Source organism: Bos indicus, chromosome 3 (genome assembly GCF_029378745.1).
Source record: "Bos indicus isolate NIAB-ARS_2022 breed Sahiwal x Tharparkar chromosome 3, NIAB-ARS_B.indTharparkar_mat_pri_1.0, whole genome shotgun sequence".
Lineage (NCBI taxonomy): Eukaryota > Metazoa > Chordata > Mammalia > Artiodactyla > Bovidae > Bos > Bos indicus.
Genome location: NC_091762.1, coordinates 116,942,375 through 116,953,300, shown reverse-complemented (window position 1 = coordinate 116,953,300; position 10,926 = coordinate 116,942,375). Strand labels below are relative to the sequence as shown.

Here is a 10,926-nt window from a genome sequence, read left to right as displayed (position 1 = left end):
TTATTGCACTGACTAGGTCCTCTAGTATTATGTTGAATGTCTAGAATCCTTGCTAATGGCCACGTGGGGTCATATGAGGAAGACTTGAAGAAAACTTACAGTATATATTTGTGGCAGTGATACACAGTCTAGCCTCCCCTTCAATCAAGTGGCTTCAGTATAATATCCAGTTATAAGATAAGTAAGTTCCAGAGATGTCATGCACAGCACGGCTACAAGTAACATTGCCATATGTAACATAAGAAAGTTAAGAGAGACTAACAAAGGATTAATCTCTAAAATACATAAGCAGCTCATGCAGCTCAATACCAGAAAAACAAACAACCCAATCAAAAAGTGGACAGAGGACCTAAACAGATATTTCTCCAAAGAAGATATACAGATGGCTAATAAACACATGAAAAGATGCTCAACATCGCTCATTATTAGAGAAATGCACATCAAAACTGCAATGAGGTATCACCTCACACTGGTCAGAATGGCCCTCATCAAAAAAATGCACGAACAATAAATGCTGGGGAGGGTGTGGAGAAAGGGGAACACTCTTGCCCTATTGGTCGGAATACAAATTTATACAGTCACTATGGGGAGTGGTATGGAGGTTTCTTAAAAAGCTGGGAATAAAAATACCATATGACTCAACAATCCCATTACTGGGCATGTATCTGGGCTTATACCCAGAGGAAACCATAATTGGAAAAGACACTTGTACCCCAGTGTTCATCACAGCACTCTTTACAATAGCTAGCACATGGAAGCAACCCAGATGTTCATCAACAGGTGAATGGGTGGATAAAGAAGCTGTGGTGCAAACATTCAGTAAGATATTACTCAGCCATAAAAATTAATGCATTTGAGTCAGTTCTAATGAGGCAGACTGACCTAGAGCCTATTATACAGAGTGCAGTAAGTCAGAGAAAAACAAGTGTATTAATGTATATGTGTGGGATCTAGAAAGATGGTGCTGATGAACCTATTTGCAGGGCAGCAGTGGAGACGCAGACATAAAGAGCAGACTTGTGGACACAGTGGGGTAAGGAGAGGGTGGGACGAGCTGAGAAAGTAACATTGAAATACATGCATCACCATATGTAAAATAAATAGCTGGCGGGAATTTGTGCATGATGCAGGGAGCTCAGACTGGGGATCTGCGACAACCTAAAGGGGTGGGTTGGGGTGGGAGATGGGAGGGAGGTTTAAGAGGGAGGGAATGTGTGTACCTATGGCTGATTCCTGTTGATGCGTGGCAGAAGCCAACACAACATTGTAAAGCAATTATCCTCCAATTAAAAATGAATAAAGTAAAATAGAAAGTAATTAAGAGAGCAGATTCTGGCTTCTCATCACAAGAATTTGTTTCCTTCCTTTATATTATATCTGTATAAAATGATGAATGTTATCTGAAGCTGTTGGGGTAAACATTTCACAATACATGTAAATCAAAGCATCATGCTGTACACCTGACTTTCAAGGTGATGTATGTCAATTATTTCTCAATAGAACTGAAAAAGCAAGCATCGAGTGAGGTGCCAGGACTCCCTACTAGGTGACTCAGTCATATTTCTGTTCACTGGACTCAGAATATTTCCAGTTACAGATATAAAATGACATAAATAGATGTCTCCTGTATCTCTTCCATAGGAAACACTTGATAAAGTAGTCATCACTGTACTCCCTGCAGGATAAAATATATCAGCGTGCTGACCTCACAGCCCCCTGTGATCTTTGTGGTTGGAGGCTGGCATTTGGCCTCAGTCAGGCTGGAATTCCATCATTCCTGTGGACGTCAGGTCAGGGAGTGTATTTCAGTGGCAGACCTCCCCTTTCCTTCTTGCTTACTGAAGATGCTATGACAGAGATCTTCAGGGGAGCTGGTTCTCAGTTTCTTATGTGCCGGCTTTGGGCACCACCTGAAGACAGTCAAGATGAGGGTGAGTGGGCTGACCGTAATAAAACCTGCTTCTGATCCTCGTCTCCCTCGGCCTTTGGATTCCTTACTCCACGCAGTGTTGTGCAAGTTCTGACACCCTGACCTCACTGAATGTAGGTCACCACTCAATCCAAGTTCCAGTCTATGAAAAATGCCAGCTGGTAAAGCCATTCTAGCTGTGAAAGCTAGAACATTAAATCCTGAATCTTTATACAAGCATTCCTATCTTGGCACATTCAATATGATGCAGTTATATTCATCCCGCTTGGTCTGATACCCTTAAAACCTATGCTTCTCAGGTTGCTGCCTACACAGATCATTTTTGATACGTCATCTTTTGGTGCGTCATCTCTTCTGTGTCCTGAAGACCTTGGGATTATCCCTTGGGTCATGATGGATCTGAGCTGTAGGTCTTGAGGCAATGAGTGGTGTTGAGGATGGGCCTGAGAGGAATAGTCATTCAGATGACTGCTCCAAGTATTGTTCTTTAAACAAGGCAAGGGCACCTCCTCAGTCCTGGAGAAAGGTCTAATTTTTCTGGAAGGGCAACACAAGAGGATTTGGAGGTTCAAGTTTTCCAGATTATCCTATTTACCCAATAGTCCCATCTCATGTCTCAAGACCCCTCCCCTCTTCTTCCAAATAAGTGTGTTTTTCTTAACATAAGCATCCTGTTGAAGTTGCATTGGGAAGGGAAGTGGGAGGGACAAGCTATTGGGTGTAAGATGAGCTCCAGGATGTATTATACAACGTGGGGAATATGCCTACTATTTTGTAATAACTGTAATGGAGTGTAGCCTTTACAAATTGAATTTGTAAGAGTTGCATTATGAACTTAGTTGGAATTCTATAACCCACAGAGTCAAATTTTGTGACTGAATTTCCATAGCTTTGCCTACATAGCCCACATGGAGATGTTCCAGGTCACCAGGCACCTTGGTGGAGCCACTTCCCTGTGTATACACTTGTCACAGTGGCACATATAAACAAGTATTTCTTTTAAGTCTACAGGAGAATATTTCTCCTTCTCTGTGTCTGCTTGAGCTGAGTTAAAGCCCTGAGTACATCCTTTTCTATTTGAAAGGTGTCTAGTACAGTAAGAAGCAACCACAAACCTCATATGTGAAAGTTGCAAGTATCTGGAGGATGAGGGGTTTCTTAGAAGATTTAGAAATATACCTACTGGCCCTTTAAAGAGTTGGTGCTGTGCTGTGCTTGGTCACTCAGTCGACTCCATAGACTGCAGCCCACCAGGCTCCTCTGTCCATGGAGATTCTCCAGGCAAGAATACTGGAGTGGGTTGCCATGCCCTCCTCCAGGGGATCTTCCCAACCCAGGGATCGAACCCAGGTCTCCTGCATTGCAGGTGGATTATTTACCATCTGAGCCACCAGGGAAGCCCAAGAATACTGGAGTGGGTAGCCTATTCCTTCTCCAGGGAGCTTCCCAACCCAGGAATCGAACCAGGGTCTCCTGCATTGCTGGTGGATTTTTTACCAGCTGAGCTACCAAGGAGTCGGTAATCCATGGCTTATGCCCAGTTATAATAGGTATCAGGGTGGCCACTTAAATGAAAAGAGAGCCTCATCGTTCCATGAGCATTATTGTCAAGGTAAAATGAACAAATTTAGCTGGTAAAGAAACAATGCAACCTTGTTAGATCCAAACAGTTTATACCTTACAAAGAGAGAAAAAGCAAAGCATGCCACCTCTGCTTGCCCCTTGTCCCACAGAATGATACCAAAATGGCAGAGAGCAGGTGACAACATATGAGTCATGGGGCCCTGTTGCTGATAGACCTGTTTCATGCCACATCCAGGCAGTTACACTGACTGTAGATGGACCCTAAAGGAGGTGGTTGGGGACAGAGTGTGGATGGGGAGAAGGGAGCCTCATACATCCTCAGAACACAGGAGGTGATGAGAAACTGCCCCATAAGCGGGGAAGAGTCTCCTGACAAAGCTCCTGTGCTCTCATATTCTGGTCGAAGCACGGGAGTTCTGCTAAGGTCCACGTTAACCGTGATAGCGCTTTGCCCACACAGCCCACGCGGAGACGTGCAAGGCCACCAGGCACCCCCTGGTGGAGCCACTTCCAGGCCTTTATTGTTCCATCCATTCCTGCTGAAAGCAAAAAGATCATTTGATTTCCAGGCAAAGAACTCCCTCCAGGGACTCCGAGTTCACTGATTCAGAAGCTCTGAGTACAGCTTGTTCATCTAGCACAAGCCATGTCAGGGTGCCAGCGGGGGAGTCAGGAGGGATTACTGACTCTTGCTGTCATCAGGGGCCAGGGCTGCTGATAAGGCTCCCTGGAGCCTCAGCGTGGGCTGAAGCATTTTCCTGTGCTTTCAGACCAGCAATGTAAGTAACAGATAATGGCAGCATCCTGACCTGCGAGAGGCAAGGGAGCCTCACCTCACATCCTTCTGGGGGAGATCTGGGTAATCTGAGCAGGCAGTCAACTGAGACCAGCCAAAGCGAGTGGTAGCCAAAGGTGAGTGACATCTGGATAGGGTGGTGAAGGTAGGAGGTGAAGGATGGTGAAGGTAGGAGGTGATGGATGGGGAAGGTAGGAGGTGAAAGATAGGAAACGTAGGAGGTGATGGATGGGGAGGTAGGAGGTGAAGGATGGGGAAGGTAGGAGGTGAAGGATGGGGAAGGTAGGAGGTGAAGGATGGGGAAGGTAGGAGGTGATGGATGGGGAAGATAGGAGGTGATGGATGGGAAAAGTAGGAGGTGATGGATGGGGAAGGTAGGAGGTGAAGGAAGGGGAAGTTAGGAGGTGAAGGATGGACAAGGTAGGAGGTGATGGACAGAGATGGTAGGAGGTGATGGATGGGGAAGGTAGGAGGTGATGGATGGGGAAGGTAGGAGGTGATGGATGGGGAAGGTAGGAGGTGAAGGAAGGGGAAGTTAGGAGGTGAAGGATGGACAAGGTAGGAGGTGATGGACAGAGATGTTAGGAGGTGATGGATGGGGAAGGTAGGAGGTGATGGATGGGGATGGTAGGAGGTGATGGATGGGAAAAGTAGGAGGCGATGGATGGGGAAGGTAGGAGGTAAAGGATGGGGAAGGTAGAAGGTGATGGACAGAGATTGTAGGAGGTGATGGATGGGGAAGATAGTATGTGATGCATGGGGAAGGTAGGAGGTGAAGGATCGGGAAGGTAGGAGGTGATGGATGGGGAAGGTAGGATGTGATGGATGGGGAAAGTAAGAGGTTATGGATGGGGAGGGTAGGATGTGATGGATAGGGAAGGTAGGAGGTTTTGGATGGGGAAGGTAGGAGTTGATGGGAGGCGAAGGTAGGAGGTGATGGATGGGGAAGGAGGGAGGTGAAGGATGGGGAAGGTAGGAGGTGATGGATGGGGAAGGTAGGAGGTGATGGATGGAGAAGGTAGGAGGTGATGGATGGGGAAGGTAGGAGGTGATGGATGGGGAAGGTAGGAGGTGATGGACAGAGAAGGTAGGAGGTGATGGATGGGGAAGGTAGGAGGTGATGGATGGGGAAGGTAGGGGGTGATGGACAGAGAAGGTAGGAGGTGATGGATGGGGAATGTAGGAGGTGATGTATTGGGAAGGTAGGGGGTGAAGGATGGGGAAGGTAGGAGATGAATGATGGGGAAGGTAGAAGGTGATAGACAGGGACGGTAGGAGGTGATGTATGGGGAGGTAGGAGGTGATGGATTGGGAAGGTAGGAGGTGATGGAATGGGAAAGTAGGAGGTTATGGACATAGAAGGTAGGAGGTGAAGGATGGGGAAGGTAGGAGGTTATAAATGGTGTTGGGGGCTCTGGGTCAATGGCAGCAGTGGGGCCGAACTTTATTCCACTAACTGTGGATGCTACATCTTGAAGACTCAGTTCTGGTTGGACTGAATGTGAAGAGCCGGAGAGGAAGCGAAGAGTGCAAGGGGGTTATGAACACACAGCTCTGGGCTCCTTCCACACCTTCTTGGCCTCACCTAGATCCAAGATGTGACTGATTGGAAGTCCTGGGAGGGCTCTCGTCATGTTTCACAGACAGCTCTGACTTCAGGCACGAGCCCACATCCTTCATGCTCTGCCTTGGGCTCCCACAGAGTTGTGGATGTGGCTGGTCCCCACGTGGCACACGTGTAAGAGCAGCTTAGAAAGGTGAGTGTAGTTGTGCCCCTCAGGGCACCTGAGGCAGCAGGGAGCTGATAAGTAAGTGTTGTCCATTTTGATCCCGGAGGCAGGGGCGGTGTTTGGACAATTCTAACAGGCATTCTGTGCGCTGAGGTCCTGGTAGGATTGAGCACCAGCTGCCACAAAAGTGACCCTCATGATGCACTTTCCCTGGACTTCAGTTTTCTTCCGCCATTCACACTTCCTGCTCACTTATATTCTCTGAGATCACAGCTCATATAGAATTTCTGTGCTTAAGTCCTTGGGTCCGACTATGATTTCAGGGCTAGTCCGTTGGAGAGGAAGCCAGGCTGGGTGCTGTCTTTCCCACAGGTGGGCTGACAGGTCAAAAAGGCCAGCCAGGTGATGTGGTCAGATAGGGCATGCGCAGTGAGGCAGCTGAGCTTGTGACGTGGGTGGACATTATGAGAGACAACTCGGGAGCCCTTGCTCACTCTTGTCCCGTGTGCCCGCCTGGGGGCATGAGCTCTCACCCTTCCAATCTCTCTCCTGAGCTCTGGAAATGCACCGAAACATCCATCCAGGCACGTTCATGTCCAGATTGAAGTGTCCTCTTCCAAAGCCCCGTCTCCCCAGGACCTCCTGATGCTGCTGCTCTCACATTTTTTCAGCCTCATGACGTTGGAGGTCCTTGATGACTCCTCCTCCTCTCCCCCAACTGGTGATGAGTTCTACTTCATAGAGGTCTCTGCAACTCACCCCACTTGCCCCTGTGCCAGTCCAGACCCTCCTCATCTTTCTTGGTGTTTAATAATTATTACAGAACCAGTGTGTCTGCATAAGGCACCTACCCTGTCTCCAACTTGTCATAATCACTCTATTATAAAAATGTTTTGTTCTTAATCATTGCATCTATCCATTCCACAAATGTTTATTGATTTCCCATCTTCCAGCAGGAATAAAAGAGACCAAATCTAAACTCCTTGGCTTGGTTTCCTGGAATGTTCACAAGCAGACTCAGATTGATTTCTTTGGAATCGTTTCAGAACCTCACATTGTCCATCACGGCTACATGTGACATCTGGGCCTCCTCAGCCCACTCTTTAATTCAGATCGTTAACCCGGAGTGAGGGAAGGAAGGTGTTTTCTGAACCAGTGCTATTCTTGCTGATGTTGCTCAGTTGCTAAGTCTTGTCCAACTCTTTGCGACCCCATAGACTGCAGCATGCTGGGCTTCCTGTCCTTCACCATCTCCTGGAGTTTGTTTGAACTCATGTCCATTGAGTTAGTGATGCCACCCAATCAGCTCATCTATGCTCAGATGAAACAAAAGCCTTCAGTTCAGTTCAGTTCAGTCGCTCAGTGGCAGCCAAATTTGATAGCCATGGGGGAAAAAAGTAACTCAGGCTAGGATGGAGGGTATCAACTCAAAAGAAGGCTGTGGAAGGAAAGCTGAGTGAGATATCCCATGGCTTTCTAGAACAGTCTATCTGATGGCAGCACTCTGGCAGGCAAGGAGGCTTCTCACCTCCCTGAGGAATGCGACGGCTCTGGGCTGTCAAAACCCTCAGGCAGGGCATCAGTGTGGAATACCCACATCTCAATTTTCACTCAATCTGTTCACTTCTGTAGGATCTGGACCCTGGACCATCCTGTAGTCTGTAGGATCTGGACCATCCCACAGTGTGCCCAGCATCTTGTTTGTCTCCCAGGGTCCAGACTCTGGCCACACTGGGTCCTGACTATATTCCTCATGTGGATGAGACTTTGGATCTTTGTTCATGTTCCCCGAGTACCTGGCCACACAGCCTTCCCACTTGTCTTGCACCAGAGTTTCCCAGCTTATGGGATGAGACTCTGGATGAGCCAACCCTACAATGGGGCCAGAAAAGACAGGCCTGGGGTCAAGTAAGAAAAGAGTGGGGTCACTGGTGAGAGGAGGAGCATCTTCCCTGCTGAGACAGCATGTGCAGAGGAAAAGCTGTAGGCTGGGGTTGGGGGATGGGGTTGGCTGGCTGACAGAAGCAGCCAGGAGGAGACAGCAAGAGGATGTGAGTCAAGGTGGGAAGAGTCAAGACTAGAGGTGACTCAAGAGCAGGTCCCATGGCCAAGGTCAGAGCTGGAAGCCAGCTGGTCTGTCCCTGGTCTTGGCCGGGACAGTTTATGATACCTGATTGTCAGATGATCTAGGTGTTATCCATGAGACCGGAGCAGACAGAGCAGCCATTGTGGGAGCAGAAGCTTAAGTCTTGTGGTGACCTAGTTAGTAATGAAGTAACTTCCCTCCTCCAGGCGCTAGGTCCTCTGGGGTCCTGTGGTCAGCAGCTGTTGCTTGATCGTCTACTTTGGGGCTTGCCTTTGGGGCACCACCTCTTCCATATAGGACTCCATTCATCCCATTGTGCACACCCAGCTGAGAAGGTCAGTGATCTCCTACCATCTGGATGATAGGAACTCCCTGATTCCCCTTCGAAGTCTGCTTTTCCAGCTTTTTTTCTATTTCTATGAGCCACCCCATATTAGTTTAATAAATTTCTTTTTGCATGGGGTAGAGTCAATTTCTGTTGCTTGTAGTCAAAGAATCCAAAATGATGCAGGCCCTGTCCCCTTGGATCCTCTGTGGTCTCAAGCATCAGTGTGCCATGCGTTTGAAGCAGGGACTGTGCCTCAGAGAGGCTCTTCACCTGGGAGATGCTCCTGGAGGTGGAGGCTGGACTCTGTTGCACTCTTCTTCCCATGGGTCCCATTCCAAACCTCACCCAGGTGTCCGCTGCTGCTAGTTCACTCCTGCTTTGGGGCCTTTGGGGGAACTCTGTAGTCTTCAGAGCAGTGGTTTCAAGGCTCTGAATTCAGTGATGGAACCTCTGGGGTTATCTCAGGAGAGGTGCTGAGGGACTGATTAAATCTCCACACCTCTCTGCCACCTAATCAGAATTGTTCCTCTTTTATCTGCTTCCTATGTTTTCTGCAAAATATTTATTTGAAATACTGCATTTCCTTGTTTTCCAGGTGGCTCAGTGGTAAAAGAATCTGCCTGCCAATGCAGAAGATGCAGGAGACTTGGGTTTGATCCCTGGGCTGGAAAGATCCCCTGGAGGAGAAAATGGCAACCCACTCCTGTACTCTTGTTGGTGAATCCCATGGATAGAGGCGCTACAGTCCATGGGGTCTCAAAGACTCAGACATGACTGAGCAACTGAACACACACACACATTTCCTTACTAAAAATAAACATTAAAGGTCACTGCTTTTATGGACTCGACTCTTGAGAGATTTCCAAAATGGAAACTCACTGAAAATCTGGTCCTACTTTGTCCTAATCGCGGGCTCTCCCAGCTGATGACTCTCCACTGCAAAAATGCACGTAGGCACGGAAGCTATTTTCCAAAGAATCTAAGCTGAAAGTTCAGTTGAACTGACTCTGTACCACCATGGTGTTTAAGCATGACTCAACCAACGGATAAAGTTAATGGAGTCAAAAAACGTATAAGACTCTTGCCAAGGGTGCCAGTGAAAAGGAGTCCCTTCTGGAAGGACACTCAGAGAAAGCTTGGGACCTGTCCCCGAGGCTGCTGAGTGCTGTGTGTGACCCCGGACAGCTCAGTTGAGTGCCTCTCTCCCACCAGTGGCAGCAACACAGCGGGCTGCCCTAATCACGGTGGCTGCAGCAGAAAGGCCCTAGAGTGGGCAGCGTTCTGGAGCAGCCAAGGTGAGGTTTGGGCAGAGACGATGGAGAACAGGGATTTCAGGCACGTGAGATGACAGAGGATCTCAGTGCCTGATTAGACGAAGGGAGGTGGGTGGAGAGTCTGATCTGGAATTGTTGATTCCAGTGATGGGTGAGAGGAGAACAAGTGAACCATTTAGGACCAACAGACTAAAAGAGTGAAAGAGAACAGTAAACCAAAGTTTTCAAGAGTGGATAGCTAAAGATGCTGATGTCAGCAAGTATGGAGAGGGGTTACTAAATAGTATCTGCAGATACTACAAATAATAAACATCGTTTTTCTATTGGTTCCAGACTCTGTATGTGGTTGTCACCTTACATCAATTGTCTTATTCTTGAAAAAAATAACAGCTACCAGACATACAAGATATGGGTGGTGTTGGTCCTATTTACTGATTTATTTATTTTTAAAAGGACCTGGAATCATTCAGGGACTTGCCCAAGGTAGCCTTACTTGTAAGAGGCAGATAGACTTTGAGTTCTGATCTCACTGATGAAAAAATCTAATGCTTTTAGCTATGTGAAGGTGAGCATTTTAGAATTATTTAATACAGAAATGGCTTGTCTTGTTATACTCTCAAATTAATGAAAACTCCTACTCATCTAAAAGAAAATTAAAATATAAAAAAATACTAGGCAAACAAGTGGAATTGTCACACAAATTGTAGATAGGATATGTAGAATCTTTTGACAAATTTTATTCTTCTTATAATTGAAAACGGATGAAGTTGCTCAGTCACATCTAACTCTTTTCGACCCCATGGACTATACAGTCCATGGAATTCTCTAGGCCAGAATACTGCCATGGGTAGCCTTTCCCTTTTTTGGGGGATCTTCCCAACCCAGGGATCGAACCCAGGGCTCCCACATTGCAGGCAGATTCCTTACCAGCTGAGCCACAAAGGAAGCCCAAGAATACTGGAGTGGGTAGCTTTATGTTCTTACAGCAGCTTGAGTGGACTGAGATAAGTATCCTGTACCTCTGAGTTGTACAGGTGTTGGTATCAAGCAGGTTTCTGTGTATTCCCTGCTCCGGCTTTATCAGAAGCCATTGGAGGCAGTCAAGCGACGTGCAGTGCAGGTGTGGGAAAGCGCTGCCCGGCTGCACTTGGATGAAGCCAACCAGAGCCTACACGCTGTGCACACAGAGAGGTTGCAA

General features: G+C 47.5%; 1 long non-coding RNA gene across 1 annotated transcript; it reads left to right on the top strand.

Moving 5' to 3' along the window:
* Positions 1–4,208: 4,208 nt before the first annotated feature.
* On the top strand, positions 4,209–9,284 carry LOC139182298 (uncharacterized). Its single transcript, XR_011565965.1, has 3 exons — positions 4,209–4,426; positions 8,333–8,461; positions 9,050–9,284. It is a non-coding gene; the product is annotated as an uncharacterized lncRNA (long non-coding RNA).
* The last annotated feature ends 1,642 nt before the right edge of the window (positions 9,285–10,926 follow it).